Source organism: Xenopus laevis, chromosome 4L (genome assembly GCF_017654675.1).
Source record: "Xenopus laevis strain J_2021 chromosome 4L, Xenopus_laevis_v10.1, whole genome shotgun sequence".
Taxonomy (NCBI): domain Eukaryota; kingdom Metazoa; phylum Chordata; class Amphibia; order Anura; family Pipidae; genus Xenopus; species Xenopus laevis.
In genome coordinates, this window is record NC_054377.1 from 136,872,103 (window position 1) to 136,891,271 (window position 19,169).

Below are 19,169 nucleotides of genomic sequence, written 5' to 3' on the forward strand. Positions count from 1 at the left end.
TGCAAGCACAATAAATAGAATTTTCAAATTAAGGACTTAGGTGGTTACTTATTAAAGGTCGAGTTGAGTTTTACGAGGGTAGTTTCAGTAAAAACTTGCATTATTCAAAATGTATTAGTCCCAAAAGCTGCAAAAAGCCAAATCTGAAAATACGCCAGCTAAAGCCTGCTGAGGTCATATAGAAGTCAATGGCAGAGGTCCCTTGAACCATTTGAAGAAGTTTTTAGCCTTCATGATTTTCAAGTTTTTTTCAGTGGTTTGCACTCAAAAACTCAATGTATTCAAGGTTTTTTTCACTGACAACGCGATCAATTTGAGTGTTCCAGTTTTTCCCCCTGGTCGCTTTCACTCTAGTTTTTTACATTTGGGTTTTTTCATTAATAAGCAAAACATTCAAGCTGTTTAAGGTAGAAAAACCTTAAAAACTCCACCTTTGATAAATAACCCCTTAATGTGAGCATACATTTTATCATTGTATTATTATTAATAGGGATGCACCTAATCTACTATTTGGGATTTGGCCGAATCCCTGAGTCCGTGTGAAAGGTTGGGCCTTATACCAAACCAAATCCGAATATACAAATTAGGGGCCGGAATTGAAGAAGTGGGAAACGTTTTTTGTTTTTTACTTTTCCTTCCTTTTCCCTTCCTGGCCCTAATTTACATATGCAAATTAGGATTCAGATTCGGTTTCAGACAGGCACAAGGATTCTGCAGAATCTGAATCCTACTGAAAAAGGTTGAATCCCAAACTGAATCTTGGATTTGGCGCATCCCTAATTATTAATACAAACTTTTTTATGGCTCTCATATTTCCTACTTCGAAAAAGTACAGAGCCAAAAATATAAGTTAATAAAAACAAAAATGATGAGAATTTTTTCATTTTAAGGTGAGGTTTATTTTAAAAAGGGTTTGCTCAGCAATTTTGAATAGTAGCATTGAAAACAGAGGTTATAGCGGGTCACTTCTCAATTGGAGGTAAAGGGGAACTTGGAGAGTGTTACCCCAAATCATGCAATGATGAATTTCAGTTCACCCACATCTACTGAGGGTTCATTAAAGGAAAGCTATACCCCCCAAACAATGAAGGTCTCTATAAAAAGATATTGCATAAACAGCTCATATGTAAAACCCAGCTTCATGTAAATAAACCATTTTCATAATAATATACTTTTCTAGTAGTATGTGCCATTGGGTAATCATTAATAGAAAATTGCCATTTTAAAAAATAAGGGCCGCCCCCTGGCAATGTATGATTCACTGTGCACACATACATACCAAACAAAACATACATGTTAGGTCACATGAGCCAATTAACATACTGTGTTTTGCTTCCACATTTCTTCCTGTTACAGTTAGAGCTGCAGTATTTTTGGTCAGGTGATCTCTGAGGCAGCACACAGACCATCGCAAAATGGTGGCTCAAGGCAAGAGATGTAAAAGGACAATATTTACTTAACACAGATTTTTACAAGTGTCTTTAGCCAGACTCTAGACATGGCATCTGTATTGTCTATGGATAGAGACAGGTTAACACCTAATTCATTTATTGTATTTAATTATTAGGAAATTTTATGTTACTTTGAGACATTAGAATCCAATGTCACAGCACAATGATTTATTTAGTATCAGGATATCTGCACTATTGCCATTTGCTATACTTGCTTACATACAGTAAATACCATTCTTTAGACCAGGTTGGCTTCCAATGCTTATGCTCAGCAAACACCTTCTGGGAGCTTGGGATCTAAATGTTATATGGCCAAACATTGCATCCAACAGCACTGCTCTGGGTTTGTTGAGAAAGTTCCAGCGGAATGGGGCAAATTCTGGGAGCTGATACTGTACTTGAGGGGGCAGGGGGACCTGAGCATGGGTGATACTGCTTCGAAATGGGTGGGAGGGTTTCATTCCATTTAAAGGGGTGATGGCCAGTTCTAAGCAACATTTCATTTTGTTGTCATTGTTTATTTGTTTTTTATAGTTTTTCAATGTTTTGCCTCTTTCCAGCTTTCAAATGACCCCATCTAAAGAACAAATGCTCAATCAATTTGAGTATTCAAGTTTTTTCCCTGATTGCATTCAATCTGGTTTTTTATATTCAGGTTTTTTTCATAAATAAGTGTAGGGATGTGATAATTTAGACACCCTCACATAAAATTGCCACCAAATCCTCCGTTTTATAGACACCTAAATGGATCCTAATGGGGACCTGTGTCCATGCTCTGCTTATGTAAGCCCCTGTAGTTCTCACAGTGTACGCTGTGCTTTGGCCCTACTAAAGTGGATAGCTATACTCATTTATAGATCACTCTATATATGAGTGATAGAAAGGTTATATAGTGAGCAGCTCAAGGCTCCGACGAGGAGAGTCAGAGGGATTAAGATCCCTGGTTCTAATTGCCCAGAAGTAGGGACTAAAGTGTACAGATGCCAGGGGTTTAGTAGGTCTCCTGGGAAAAGGCTGAAAGCTGGGGGACCTTCAAAATTGCTGCTTAACTACTACTGTAACTGTTCCCTTACCTGCAGGGATCAAGCTGTGTTCTTTGGTACAGTGAGTATAAGATAATCCTTTATGCTATATGTTCTCTGTATTCCTATGTTGATTATTCTGTCAATGAACTCAGTTCCTGTTTAAGCTATATAAATACATGTTAATAATAAATACATGTTAATAAGCATAAAAGAACCACTGGTGCCCAGTTCTTGTGCATAACACATTGTTACAGTTGCACTACACCCTGCCTCCACACCATTGCGAGGGCTAACTCCCTGAAGGAAAAGGTCTCATCCGTGGCACGAATATATGAAAGTAAGCTTATAATAGAGACGGTGCCACTCAAATTTATTATAACGCTAGATAATCAAACATTCGAGTTGTCAGTTTATTTGAGGTAGAAAAAAACCTCACAAACCTCACAAACTCGAACTTTCATAAATAACCCCCTTATTGTAATTGCTAATTTGTATTACAGATCTTTCTGTTTAGGTCCTCTCCTATGCCAGACTCTTATTCAAAATCGGTGCATAGTTGCAAGGGTTATTTGGACCCTAGCAACCAGATTCCTAAAATTGCAAAAGCTAAAAAACTCAAAAACCACAAATCATAAAAAAAGAAAACCAATTTCATATATCTTAGAATATTATTCTCTACATCATACAAAGGGGCAGATTTATCAAAGGTCGAATTTCGAAGTTATTTGATTTTTTTTAACTCTAATAAATTTGAATGTACTCAAAACTCAAATAGTAGAATATTTATGTAATAAAACTCAAACGTCTAACACTCGATCGAATAGGAACGGCTCAAAATTTGAATCAAGCTTTTCTCCTAAAAAAAACTGTCAGAAAGGCATTTAACATCTTCAAATGGTTCAACGACCTCTGCCATTGACTTCTACATGAATTCAGCAGGTTTTAGGTGGCGAAGTATTGAATTACAACTGTTTCCATGGTCAAGGTGTGATAAATCTCACATTCGAATTCACATTCGAGTTGGTGGTTTTAAATTCAAATTTGTAAATTTTGACCCCCAAAGAAATTCAAAAATTCTAATTTACCATTCGAACCTTAATAAATCTGCCCCTAAATGTTAACGCAAAGGTGAATTTATTTAAACTATACACCTTTAAGTTAACTTTCAGCATGTTATAGAATTGCAAATTGTCTAAAGGGTTAACTCAAATGTGAACACGCCCTTTAATAAGAAAAAAATAGATTTTTGAGTTAGCCATTAAACTTAGCCTAAAGGTGGCCATACACTATAAGATCCGCTCATTTGCCAAGGTCGTCAAAAGAGCGGATCTTAACCCGATATGCCCACTAACAGCTGGGCGATATCAGATTACAATACTACGAATGGGCTCCGATGGGTCGCAGGACCACATCAACTAGCCGATGTGGTCCTGGATTGTACAAAAAAATCAAACTTGACTGATCGATATCTGCCCGATTTTTGTCCTGATATCGATCGGGAGGACCCGTCGGCAGCCCCCACACATGGGCAGATAAGCTGCCGAATTGGTCTAAAGGACTGATATCGGCAGCTTTAATCTGCGCGTGTATGGCAACCTTAACTCCTTCAGTACTTTGTTTTTATCAATCAATACAGTCCTCTGTCCAACAAGCAACAATTTCCAACATCGTATTAATCTTGTAATTATCCAGTAAGTGCATGTTTTAACAAAGGACACCAAATGGAAATTACTACAGGAGACACTGCTTGGAATATTCCAGATTTAAAAGTATGGAAAAGTTTTAAAAGCAATCACATTATTTTGCTTTAATACACACACAATATACACATAATAAGCACAGAGGGCATCTCCCGATATAGCTTGTCTACAGCTGCCATCAGAAAGAACAATGCTGTTTTTTTTTCATTTCATTACCCAGGACTATAGAGGACGTACTAAACTGTTTGATGGCGTGAGGACTTTCTATCTCTAACAGGACATAATTATATGCAAATAAGGACCTGGCTGTAAATCCACCAGTAAATAATTGCATTATATAATGAAAGGCAAAACTGTAATACTTCTCTCATGAAGGATACACCCATTGAACCATTGCAGAGATTAAAGGACAGGTAAAGCCCAAAATTTTATAAATGATCAACTAGTCATTTTAATGGGTTTTTTTAACAGAAATACTGGGTTTATTGCAGTGTGTTTGCTATTAGTCCAGATGTGCTCACAGATATGTTATCTGTTCTAGTAAATACTACTTGTAAGCGGCAATAATTTTGCAATTTACATTCATTTTGTGTATACTGTGGTTTCTAAAATTTTAGACGTTTTACAATACTATTACCAGGCCTCTGGGCCAACAGCTCTCTATAAAGGTCAGAGTGTCAGTGACCCTGACAGTCTATGCACTTTCTATCCACTTGATTTGTTTACCTCTAGACTTGCTGACTCTCAGTTGAGCCAAAACCCTGGTACAGGTACGGGATCTGTTATCCGGAAACCCATTATCCAGAAAGCTCTGAATTACGGAAAGGACGTCTCTCATGGTCTCCATTTTATCCAAATAATCCAAATTTTTAAAAATGGTTTCCTTGTACTTGATCCAAACTGAGATATAATTAATCCTTCTTGAATGCAAAACCAGCCTAGGCTTGCTGACTCTCAGTTGAGCCAAAAGTTTGGTACAGGTATGGGATCTGTTATCCAGAAAGCTCCAAATTACGAAAAGGATGTCTCTTATTGACTTCATTTTATCCAAATAATCCAAATTTTAAAAATAGTTGGGTTTTTTTGTAATAAAAAAACAGTGCCTTGTACTTGATCTAGACTAAGATATAATTCTTATTGAAAGCCAAACGAGCCTGTTGGGTTTATTTAATGTTTACATGATTTTCTAGAAGCCTTAAAATATGAAAATCCAAATTACAGAAAGATCCATTATCTGGATAAGTTCAGGTCCCAAGCATTCTGTATAACAGGTCCTATACCTGTATTAGAAGTGTAAAAAATGCAGATCGATCAGGAACCACTAGATGCAAATTGCTAAAGCGCTTTTAGAAGCACTCTGAGTAAGTTAACAAGAATTATTTTTTGGGATTTAAAACTCCTTTAAGCCATTATTCCGACGGATATCAACTTTCCATTGTCCTTTGGACAGTCTGTCAGTTATCGGTCTATAATGACCATATTTCATTGTGTAATGATCACATTTCTTTGCCTCCACCTTTAGCATTAGATAGAATTGTATCACAATTGTGTCTTGTTATAGGCATACTGTATATAAATGGACTCTAACACTGAGATCTTCAATAGCTCATTGTCTCATAACTTTGAAAGTAATGTTTTCAGCAAAACAAAGGACAGGTATTGCACCAGTCATTGTGTAACAGCTAATTAAACTTTCTCTTTTATCTCTTGTGATCCTGTCTTGGGATAGTCTCCTACTGCCGTTAAAGAGATACTGACACCTGAAATTAAACTTTTTTTTACATCTATTATAATATTGGCTTTGCAAGCTACTTCTAACTTTGCCATAAAGTGTTTGCATGGTGCTTTTACATTACCTGTCTGATCCCCCATGTTCCTGTATGAGGGGGCTGCCATATTTGTGCAGCAGGAGTCCGTTAGCATTAGAAACTGTAACTAAAAGGCTGAGATGGGACAGTCAGGTTGGCAAAGTCAGTGTCAGAGAGTCAGGCTTAGGAACTTCAACTAACAATTATATACAAAAACAAATCTCTCAAGCAAAAAATGATCAACATGACCTATAGGTAACATTTAATGTACATTCATATGCTAAAATTCATTTTTTAGTGTCAGTATCACTTTAAAACAATGTATTGGAGTGCACACTGCTTTTAATAATAAACATGAAGGGGGACCACACGGGTCATGACAGTTGCTTTTGAATCTGAGCTGAATGCTGAGGATCAATTACAAACTCACTGAACAGTTATGTCCCATGTGGCCCCCCTTCAAGTCGCTGACTAACTCAGAGTTAGAGAGCTGCAAAGCAGGAAGTAGTGTTCTGGCTATTATGTTACACATCCAGTCACTCCAGCGTTTATACATTACATTTTTGGCTAACTAACTTTATTAGAATTTTTTTTTTGCACAGCCTATCTATTAACCAAGTTTTTATTTTAACACTCAACTGTTCCTTTAATTCTCTTCAGAGCACACATTTTGTGTTTTTCCCCACAAGTCAGACTTTTGTTTTTTGGAACTGTGGGCATTTTAACTCTTAATCATGCCATACTGCTGCTCTGAACACTTGCTAGGGTTTCCCCTCTCCTTCTCAATCTATATTTCCTTCCTGCCCTTCATCTATGTAAGCAGTATCAACCTTTCTCTCTCTTCCTAACCGGACATATTAAGGTTCCCCTGCTGATACAGCACCAGTGAAATTCTCTCTTTCATCCAACAGGATTGGAATAGAGCCAGACACACCAGCCAGAGAACCGCACAGGCTCATTACAAGCGTTTACCCTAAACACCCAGTATAAATATCAACATTTGTATTCACAAAACAAAGAAGGAAATGATTAGCTTCCAGATTGTTTCCAAAGAGCTTTTTGGCAAGATCAGGAGGAAAAGCATAAGAAACAGTTTGGCTGTAGAAGGGACATCACACAGTGAGTACAAATTATAAAGGCTGCCATGTGGCCATTTAGCCACCTAGCCAGTAAATAATTCCCCTGGCCGCCCTGTCATTATTTTCTACAGAGGGCTCAAGAAAATGCTGTGAATTAAAAAAAATGCTTCATATGATTGTTATCGAGACACCAGGGTTCAAACCGTATCTTTAGAGAAATATCATTAAAGGGAAAAATTGAATATACGCTTCATTATACTGACATAAGAAACTTTCTAAATACAATCAATTAAATAGTCTGTATTGTTTCTGAAATAATCAAGTTTCTAGAAGATGTATTAGAACTCACTGTATTAAAATCACCAGAAATCCTGTCTCTCTACATGCAGAATTTGTGCAAAAGGTAGTGATTTGTTTGTACTGGAATCAGATATTTGAGTGAGCTGTAATACATCTGCTAAGCAGGGAGCCCCTTCTATGGGATACAGTATATTGGATTTAACTGTCAATGACTATCTGACACCCAACTGCTGCATGAAGACAGAATGAAGAGAAACAGATGCTGAGAGAGGAATATTATTATTATTAACATGTATTTGTATAGTGCCAACATATTGCGTAGCGCTGTAAAGTAAATGTGATTATACAACTATATGCGAGAATGTGAGAGAAGAGTTGAGTAGTAGGTCAGTAGAGGAGCGTAGTAAGCGGTTTGGTGAGTATATAGAGATGAGTTCAGAGATGTAGGGTGGGGCAGAGCTATGAACTGCTTTGAATGTCAGGGTCATTAATTTGAATTTAATTCTGAGAGGTAGTGGAAGCCAGTGCAGGGATTGACAGAATGGCGTGGCAGAGGAGGAGCGGTTGCTGAGGTGTATGAGCCTCGCAGCAGTGTTCATTATGGACTGGAGAGGTGACAGTCTCTGGTGGGGAAGGCCAATTAAAAGAGAGTTACAGTAGTCTAGACGTGATATGATGAGAGAGTGAATAAGTATTTTGGCAGCATCTTGGGTGATAAATGATCGTATTTTGGATATGTTCCTTAGGTGGAAGTGACATGATTTAATAAGTGACTGGATATGAGGAGTGAATGACAGGGCAGAATCTAGGATAACCCCCAAGGCACCGGGCCTGGGGAGAGGGGGTGATAGAGGAATTGTTAGCTATGATGGATACTTCGGGATGTTACTGGTGTTACTGTAGTTGGAGGAAAGAGAACCATTTCAGTTTTAGAGAGGTTTAATTTAAGGTAGCGTTGCAACATCCAGGTAGAGATAGTGGACAGGCAGGAGAAGACGCGAGTTAGGAGTTTTGGGTTAAGATCAGGAGAAGAGAAATAGATCTGAGGATCATCAGCATAGAGGTGGTAGTGGAAACCATAAGAGTTGATCAATTTGCCGAGGGAGGAAGTATAGAGGGAGAATAGTAAGGGTCCCAGGACAGAGCCTTGAGGAACCCCAACAGAAAGAGGTAGGGGAAAAGATGCTACTCCGTTGTAGTAGGCACTGAAGGAACGATTGGTGACAGGGCTGTGTCATGAAGGCCAAGTGAATGGAGGGACTGGAGGAGGAGAGGGTGATCTACAGTGTCAAATGGCTTTAGCAGTTAAAAGGTCATTACTTAGTCGGGTCAGGGCAGTTTCAGTGGAGTGTTGTGGCTTAAAACCAGATTGTAGGTGGTCCAGCAGGTTATTGTCAGAGAGGAATGAGGTTAGTCGGTTGTAGAGTAGGCGCTCAAGTAGCTTAGAGATGAAAGGTAGCAGAGAGATAGGTCGGAGGTTGTCAAGATTGGAGGGATCAAGAGAGGGTTTATTTCAGAATGGGGGTGACAAGAGCATGTTTTAGTTGAGAAGGAAACAGTCCAGTTGAGAGTAAGAGATTAAATAGGTGAGTTAAGGCTTTGATTAGATTGGTATTGCGGAGAAGTTTTGAGGGAATTGGATCAAGCGGGCAGGTGGTAAGGTGAGAAGAGGCCAGAAGCTTTGAGACTTCTTCATTAGTGACAGGGGTGAAGGAGCACAGGAGAGACTGGGGAGTGTGGAGGGAGGGTGATGGAAGTCTAGGGGGGTTGAGTAGTGTAATGTCCCTTCTGATAGTGTCAAAAATTTAAATTTTGATAAATTACCCCCCAAGGGTCAGACATTGTATTCTTCCAGTCGAACAGCCGTAACATGGCTTTCAAAAAAAAAAAAAAAAACTAAAATGGATTTTGAGAAAAAGACAACAATTCTTTAATATAATTACTGTATGTGGTCTCCAACAATGTGCAGCTTTGGGTTTCAGAAATGGTTTTCCTTGTCCATTAAATACTTATCAAGACAGAATGATGAGCGCTGACATATCCTGTATTCAAGGGAGACGTGTGGGAGGCAGCGGCCAGTGACTGAGGAGCACTTCATATCTAGTCATGGGGGAATTTCTATTCAGCTGCTGTGTAGCAATTGGGGCAGCCATTTAAAGGAGAAAAGGCTCAGGTTACAAAGCAGATAGCAGATAAACTCTGTAGAACATAATGGTGTTATCTGTTATCCACTATTTAACCTGTGCCATATAGACTTTTTTCAATTTCCGCCATTGCTACACAGCAGCTTGTTTATTAGGGATGCACCGAATCCACTATTTTGGATTCGGCCGAACCCCTGAATCCTTCGAAAAAGATTTGGCCAAATACTGAATTGAATACAAATCCTAATTTGCATATGCATTTTTTACTTCCTTGTTTTGTGACAAAAAGTCACGAAATTTCCCTCCCCGCTCCTAATTTGCTTATGTAAATTAGGATTCAGATTCGGTTCGGCCGGGCAGAGGGATTTGGCCGAATCCCAATCCTGCTGAAAAAAGTCGAATCCTGGCCGAATCCCAAACCGAATGCTGGATTCGGTGCATCTCTATTGTTTATAAAATTAATAGTAGTGTTTCTGAAGCAAACAGCTCAGTTTTACCAGTGCAGGGCAACAGTACATTCATTTTTGGTGTTACTGTTCCTTTAACTTCTGCGCTGCAACGCAGAAGAGGGGAGGCCACATCACTAATCCCAAATTTCGGTTAAAAAAACCCCAATATCAGTTGTTAAGGTTAAAGGGGTGGTGCACCAAAATGTACTTTTTGTGTATTATATTATGTCCCATTCTTAGTAACTTTTCAAATGGACTTGACTCTTATCATTTTAGAATGATTTGCCCTTCTCTTCTGCCTCTTTCCATCTTTTAAATGGGGGTCACTCACCCTGACAGCCAAATAACGATTGCAGAAAACAGCAATTAATGCAGTTTTGCATGTACTAAATTAGAATAATAATATAGTGAATAAAGTACCTCTTATTGTACAACATAAGGATATTATAAGTCACAGAGGAGTTCCATGACCATATAAAAACACACATTATAATAAGTCATGGGACAAAAATGACATCACTAATCTCCATTTATTACTGATGACATAACTAAGAGCGGTTTATAAGGATTTACTTTACAGGATATTCATGACTTTTGTGTATTATGATATACAGGTATAGGATCTGGAAACCCGATATCCAGAAAGCTCCAAAATACGGAATGGCTGTCTCCCATAGAGTCCATTTTATCCAAATAATCCAAATTTTTAAAAATGATTTCCTTTTTCTCTGTAATAATAAAACCGTAGCTTGTACTTGACCCCAACTAAAATATATTTAATCCTTATTGGATTAAACCAGCCTATTGGGTTTATTTAATGTTTAAATGAATTTCTAGTAGACATAAGGCATGAAGACCCAAATTACGGAAAGATCCGTTATCCGGAAAACCCCAGGTCCAGAGCATTCTGGATAACAGGTCCCAAACCTGTAATAAAATAAGTTTTAATGACTTTGTAACTATACATTGTTGTAATTAAATTGCCAAAAACCTAGATTATGTTTACCTGTAAATATAACTACAATTTTTAAAAATGTAATCCAGATTGATAACTAATAACTGGTACTTGCATTTTCACCTTTAAAAATAACAAAGGTTGTGAGAGTGGACACAGGGAGAATGTTTCATTAGCCCTACTGTGCCTCTGCTGATTGCAAGCTTTGGGGCCAGAGACTCAGTGTGTGTAAATCAGTTAGAACGCTATAAAATATCATTATGTGCGCCAGACTAAGTCCATGCCAGGCCACAATGGGAATTCCAAGAGCCATAAAACTAACAGTTTGTACTTTATCTTCTGAAGCAGAAACCACAAAAACAAGGGGTCATTTATCATTATTGCACAACCTCCAGGAGCCAAACATCAAGCAGACTGAAAAAGGCTGTTGAGACTCTGCACTACGAGATAATATTTCTATTTAGAAACCCAAAGGATACGTTTCTTTATGTGTCACACTTGCAAGTGACATTCATAGCAATTGCACATTATGAGTGAATGTGATAGGAACTTTAGAATGTAAGCTCCAGTGACTCCATATAAATAAAGGCTAATAATTAAAGGGGTGGTTCATCTTTAAAGGAGAACTAAACCCTAGAAATGAATATGGTTAAAAATGCCATATTTTACCTACTAAACTTATTGCACCAGCCTAAAATGTCAGCATCTCAATAGCAGCAATGATCCAGGAATTCAAACATATCACAGGGGGTCACCATCTTGGAAAGTGTCTGTGACACTCACATGCTCAGTGGGCTCTGAGCAGCTGTTGAGAAGCTAAGCTTAGGGCTCGTCACTAATTATCCAGCAGAAAATGAGCTTGGTCTGTAATATAAGCTGATGCTACAGGGCTGATTATTAAATTCTGATGCTAATTGTACTGGTTTCTGTGCTGCCATGTAGTAATTATCTGTATTAATTACTAATGAGCCTTATATTGTGACATTTCTATTCTATGTGTACTGTATATTGTGAGTGGGTCCCTAAGCTCAGTAAGTGACAGCAGCACAGAGCATGTGCAGTGAATCAGCAGAAAAGAAGATGGGGAGCTACTGGGGCATCTTTGGAGACAAAGATCTTTACTGCTAAAGGGTTGTGGTTGCCTTGGGCTGGTACAGAAGCACAAACCATAATGTACAACATTTCTAGCTACTTATTTAGTTAAGCTTTAGCTCTCCTTTAAGTTAACATTTAGTATGTTATTGTCTTGCCAATTCTAAACAACTTTTCATTTGGTCTTCATTATTTATTTTTTATAGTTTTTGAATTATTTGCCTTCTTCTTCTGACTCTTTCCAGCTTTCAAATGGGGTTCTCTGACCCCACCTAAAAATCCAATGTTCTGTAAGGTTACAAATGTAAATGCTATTCAGGCCTCTCCTCTCCTATTCATATTCCAGTCTCTTATCCAAATCAGTGCATGGTTGCTAGGGTAATTTGGACCCTAGCAACCAGAAATTGCTAAAATTGCAAACTGGAGAGTTGCTCAATAAAAAGCTAAATAACTCAAAAATCACAAAGGATAAAAAATGAAAACCAATTGCAAATTATCTCAGAATATCACTCTCTGCATCTTACTAAAAAGTTAATTCAAAGGTGAACAACCCTTTTGATGATCATTATTTTCACTTGCGTGTACAGTATTGGGTAGTGAACCCAAATATAGGGGGGCTCCAGAGCAGCATGGCGGTTTTTGGAGAAGATGCATGTTTGCTGCCCTATATTCACCTTAAGTGCAACTTAAATGTTATTTAAAGCACTTATTTCTTGGCCCAGATAATCGTGGATAGATAGTCTTGTCTAGTCGTATATCTGGAGGCATGTTATGAGCTATGGGGGCCCCAAACATATGTTTGACCAAATAACCTGCTTGAAACCAGAAAAGTGTGAAAACCACTGGTACAGGGAAAAGCTTACTGTGCCCACACAACATTCTTTCTCTGCATATTTGCAGTAAAACATACGGCTGTGAGCTGGAGCTGTAAAATTGCTTGACTTGGCAGAGATGTCAATTAACGTCATGTCATTATGGTGATAACTGTTAACATGAAATGCCTGGAGTGAATCATTATCACCCTAATGACATGAGATGATTTGACATCTCTGCCTTGGCTGAGTCATTTTCCATAGGCTGAAACAGACCAGCGGAGGGCTATTTATTTACCACAACCAGGAAGAGATGTCATAGGGGGCTTAACTGATGGCATAGATAGGAAGAGCAGAGGGATAAAAAGCTAAATAGTAATAGCAGGAAAATGGAATGCTTTGTATCAGAGTTGCAAACTGAAGCCTGTCTGTTTTTGAAGTACAGCTCCCAGAACCTCTAGGTAGCCAAAAAGCTGGGCCAGCATATCCCTTAGGGCAGAGACACATGGTCAGAATTGGGGAGATTAGTCACCCGGCGACCAGGCATAGATTTGTGGAGAGGCCACCAAGGCCCGGGCCTAGGGCGGCAGGATTTTAGGGGGCTGCATGTTGCCCAACCACACCCACATTGGTTCAGAAACACTGGGGAAGTGCAGGAGATACAATAGCAAACCCCATTGCTCAGGTCTGAATGATGAGCGTTTGCGGGATAAAAGGGAGAGGACAGGGGCAACGAACAGCAGCGGGTTTAGGGGCACCCGCTATGTAAATCCGGCCCTGCCGGCGACAAAGCTCCTCTTCTTCAGGGCAACTAATCTCCCCGACCTGCCTTCCTCTGCCTTCAGAGTGCTTAGTTTTCCGAAGTCACCCGAAGTTGCCTCACAAGGAAACTTCGGGCGACTTTGGAAAACAAAGCGCTCTGAATGCCATCCCGCCGGTGATTTACATTATAGCCGGAGGGAAGGCAGTTCGGGGAGATTAGTCGCCCGAAGAAGAGGAGGAGATTTGTCGCCAGACGACTCATCTCCCCAAATCTGACCGTGTGTCTCTGCCCGTAAAGTGGTGCTACACCTAAAAGTTAACTTTTATTATGTGTCATAGAATGGCCAGTTCTAAGCAACTTTTCATTTGGTCTTCATTATTTGTTTTTGTAGTTTTTTTTAATTATTTGCTTTCCTCTTCTGACTCTTTCCATCTTTCAAATGGGGGTCACTGATCCATCTAATAATCAAATGCTCTGTAAGGCTACAAATGTATTGTTATTGTTTTTTATTACTTATCTTTCTTTCAGGCCTCTCCTATTCATATTCCAGTCTCTTATTCAAATCAGTGCATGGTTGTTAGGATCATTTCGACCCTAGCAACCAGATTGCTGAATTTGCAAACTGTAGAGCTGCTGAACAAAAAGCTAAAGAACCCAAAAACCACAAAAAATAAGAAATGGAAACCAATAGCAATTTGTCTTAGAATATCACTCTCTACATCATTTTAGAGGCGAACAACCCCTTTAACCAGCCTTTGTTTGGAATTTTATTAAAGGACATTTTTAGTGTCAGTATCACTTTAAGGTAGTAGTATGGATTGGGTGCCCAAGTTTCAAGTCAAGTGTTCAGTTTAATTCATAATTTATTACAATTTTGCCAGGGAATGGATAATTAAAACCACGTGGCGAGATTCTGAAACGCTATTTGATGTCTGTTGGTAAGTCTGAGCCGAGTTAAAATTAGCTCTAGAGTTCAGAAATGGCTCATTGGTGTTCAGGCTTAAAAGGATGGGTGGGAGACCCAATGTTTCTGAATACCAGACTGCAAAAAAGCAAAAGCAAGTTCATTGTAGAGGAGCATTGGTTTCATTCAAATCATATCTTAAATTCATCATATTTGACCTTCTGAGAGCTTAGAGGAATGCTTGTCTTTCTGTGTAACACTTCTTCTACTTAAAGTGTATAGACAGGGATGGAAAAACCTGTTAATCCACCTGCTGAAGGCAGAATTGAAACAACCTGAGACGCCCTCCAACAGCCGCAGGACTGAACGCTGCAAATAAAAAGCAGATGGCAACTTACCAGGAAAACAAAACTGATTTAAATATAACTGAAATCAAACAGGCTTAACCGCTGTGCTGCCAAAGGATAGCAACAGATTTGCTTCTCTAAGGGAAGGGCTGACGCACACACAGGTATCACAGCTATGTATCAAGAGGTGCAAAGTAACCATTGTTCCAGTGGAATGAATTGCACAGTTTAAGGTTATGAATTTAAAGGAGAACTAAAGCCTAACTAAAGAAGTAACTAGAAATGTTGTACATTATGTTTTGTGCTTCTGTACCAGCCCAAGGCAACCACAGCCATTTAGCAGTAAAGATCTGTGTCTTCAAAGATGCCCCAGTAGCTCCCCATCTTCTTTTCTGCTGATTCACTCCACATGCTCTGTGCTGCTGTCACTTACTGAGCTTAGGGACCCACTCACAATATACAGTACACATAGAATAGAAATTTCACAATATAAGGCTGATTAGTAATTAATACAGATAATTACTACATGGCAGCACAGAAACCTGTGCAATTAGCATCAGAATTTAATAATCAGCAAACCTGTAGCATCATCTTATATTACAGACCGACCTCATTTTCTGCTGGATAATTAGTGACGACCCCTAAGCTTAGCTTCTCAACAGCTGCTCAGAGCCCACTGAGCATGTGAGTGTCACAGACACTTTCCAAGATGGTGACCCCCTGTGACAAGTTTGAAGTCCTGGATCATTGCTGCTATTGACAAGTTGAAACTTTAGGCTGAAGCAATAAGTTAACTATAGAAAATATGGCATTTTAACCAAATTTATTTTTAGGGTTTAGTTCTCCTTTAATAGTTGTATCAATGTGACTTTCTACTGGGTTCTAAACTACATCTCTAAGCATTTCTGAGCTACTGGGGGGGACCTGGAAGTTGGATTTTTATATACAGGGTCGGATTGGACCAGCATTCAGGTGGTCTAGAGATAATTATAATCCATTATATGATAAATCAGGGACAGAATTAGATGTAGGTGAAAGAGGCACGGCCTTGGGCACTGCATAGTCTACCCCTTTTCTAAAGTCAAGTCCCCTGCTTGCTTCCAACCATGCACCCGCAGCCAGGGCCGCCATCAGGGGGGGACAGGGGGGACAAGCGTACCGGGCCCGGGCATGAAGGGGGGCCCGGCAGCGCTGCATTTTTTTGAAGATCCGGGCCCCCCTTACGAGTGCCCGAGCCGTACGTCATTCCTCTTGAGTGCCGAATGCGGAAGTGCCGAAAAGCCGAAGCCGATGCGCCGAAAAGACCCGAAGTCACGGAAAAAGCCGAAGTCCCGAAGTCACGAAGCGCCGAAAAGACCCGAAGTCACGAAAACAGCCGAAGCCGAAGTCCTGAAGCAGCGCAAAGACCCGAAGTCACGAAAACAGCCGAAATTGAAGTCCTGAAGCGGTGAAAAGACCCGAAGTCACGAAAGGAGGCGAAGTTGAAGTACTGAAGCCATGAGTTCAATTCTACTGAACACCAGTTTGTGGTTTTTTTTTTTTTAATCCCCTGGCCACCAATGTATTATTTTAATATTCTATAGGCCCCTGCCACCAATCTTTTTTTTAAAACTTTTTTTTTGGGGCCCCAATTTTTTTTTTAACTCGTAAGGGGCCCCTTGCCACCATTGTTTTTTTTTGGTTTTTTTTAAAAAAAAAAATTAATTTTCTTTTTGGTGGCCCCAAATTTTTTTAACTTGTAAGGGGGCCCCTGCCACCAGGTTTTTTTTTTTTTTCAAAAAAAAATTATTTTTTTTTAAAAATTTTTTTTTGGGGCCCCAATTTGTTTTTAACTTGTAAGGGGGCCCCTGCCGCCAATGTTTTTTTTTTTTTCAAAAAAAAAATTAATTTTTTTTCAAATTTTTTTTTTGGGGCCCCAATTTGTTTTTAACTTATAAGGGGGCCCCTGCCACCAATGTTTGTTTATTTTTTAGTTTTTTTTACATTTTTTTTTGTTGGGGCCCCAAGTTTTTTTTAACTTATAAGGGGGCCCCTGCCACCAATGTTTTAAAAAAAAATTTACATTTTTTTTTTTTGGGGCCCCAATTTTTTTTATAAGGGGGCCCTGACCATCAATAGCTTTTTACAACTTGTGTGGGGGGGGTTACTTTTTTAGCGCTGATGTCTGTGTGGTCTTTTAACTGCGATGTGGGCGGGATATGGGGCGGAGCTTGGTCGTCAGTGTGGGCGGGGCCCAGGGGGCCCCAAAAATTTTGTTGTACGGGGCCCCGTGATTTCTAATGGCGGCCCTGCCCGCAGCCAGGTGAATCCTCCAGTGCAGTCAGACGCACACCCTGCATAGAGAGTGATAGTTCCACTTAGTTCAGTGCAGGAGCAATCTCTTCTTGTACAGCCTGTGCACTTGTCTTGAGTCCGAGGTAGAGGATTTACTGGACTGGGGGTGAGAAGACAGAGGTAAACAGGGGGAATGTGATTATAGAAATAAGAAATACTCTCTGTTTTTGGGTATACTACAATTATAAAAGAAAAATTCCTGCAGAAATATGCAGCAACAATGGAGTGGGATATAAACCCCCAATCTTAAACTGAATAGAAAAACGAGGAAGTCTTAAAGGGGTTGTTCAACTTTGTATTAACTATAAGTATGACGTAGAGACAGATATTCTGGGACATTTTGCCATTGATTTTCATGATTTATTATTTGTGGGTTTTCAGTTATTTAGCAGCTCTCCAGTTTGCAGTTTCAGCAATCTGATTCCTAGGGTCCAAATTACCCTGGTAACCAGGCATTGATTTAAATTTCTGAATAAGAGACTGGAATATGAATAGGAGAGGGTCTGAATACAAAGATTAGTAATAAAAGTAGCAATAACAATAATTGTGTAACCTTTGAGAGCATTTGTTGCTTAGGGGGTTATTTACCAAACTCTGAGTGCAAAAATAACAAAATCAGACTTTTAAAAAATCACAAATAGTTCGGATTTTATTAAACCCCGAATGGAATAATCTCAATCAGAAAATTCGGCATCTCAGACCTGTCAAGGTTGCATATAAGACAATGAGAGAAGTCCCAATGATTTTTTGATGTGCACTGGGTTTCATGCAATACCCCTAAGTTTTTGGGCAAAAATCAGAGTTTTAGGGTGAAAAATAAAAAAAAATCGTGAAAATCTGACTTTTTTCCGCAAAGCAAATTTTTGGTAAAATGTACTGATAAATAAGCGTAAAAAAACCCGAACGGATTTGATCGGAGTTTGTAGCAGAGGATCCTTCTATGTTGCAGTAAAGGTGGTGCCATCACCTGATCCCTTCCACTCTGCTGTCATCCTATTGGCCCATAAGTATAGCAAATCCATTACCTTTGTACCTTGGCCCCAGATCTCAAAAAAGTCCCTTTATATTCACTTGCATAAATAAAATTAGAGTCCATCAAAATCCCAATGTCTTTCAGGATTCTAATCACAGACCGCAACTTGTGCTTGTTTTCCAGCTCAGTCTCCTGAATGAAACTGAATAGCATCATACTGGTACTCACATCCATGAGTATATGTGAAAGAAGTTGGAAGAAGCAATGAAGCCAGAGCTGCCTAGAGCAATCTGTGGTTAGTGCACCCTTATCAACAAGTGTATTACTGTAGATTTTAGGTCCATTGGACTTTTTATACACCACATTTGTAAAGACACTGGGGGTCATTTATCAACACTGGGCAAATTTGCCCATGGGCAGTAACTCATGGCAACCAATCAAATTGCTGCATTCATTGTTCTACTTGCAGCTGGCTTCAAAAAGCTAATCACTGATTGGTTGCTATAGGTAACTGCCTATGGGCAAATTTGCCCAGTGTTGATAAATGAGCCCCACTGTGTGTGAAACAGCCCTAAGCCTCCTAAAAGTTTAGGGGGCACATTTACTTAGGGTGGAATATCGAGGGTTAATTAACCCTCGATATTCGACTGTCGAAGTTAAATCCTTCGACTTCGATATTCCGATATTTACCGCATTTCCTACGATCGTAGGAAAAATCGTTTGATCGAACGATTAAATATGGGGACCTTCCCCATAGGCTAACATTGATGCTCGGTAGGTTTTAGGTGGCGAAGTAGGTGGTCAAAGTTTTTTTTTAAAGAGACAGTACTTAGACTATCGAATGGTCGAATAGTCAAACGATTTTTAGTTAGAATCGTTCGATTCGAAGTCGTAGTTGAAGGTCGAAGTAGCCAATTCGATGGAAATTCTAAGTTTTCTTGCTTCTATTCCTTCACTCGAGCTAAGTAAATGTACCCCTAAAAGTTAACTCAACCTGAAGTTAACCTCTGTGAATTTCTTCAGGTGTCACCTC

General features: G+C 39.3%; 1 long non-coding RNA gene across 1 annotated transcript; it reads left to right on the forward strand.

The window, feature by feature from the left end:
• The first annotated feature begins 4,040 nt into the window (after positions 1-4,040).
• Positions 4,041-18,509, forward strand: LOC121402863. Its single transcript, XR_005966831.1, has 3 exons — positions 4,041-4,589; positions 6,896-7,103; positions 18,320-18,509. It is a non-coding gene; the product is annotated as an uncharacterized LOC121402863 (long non-coding RNA).
• Positions 18,510-19,169: the final 660 nt, after the last annotated feature.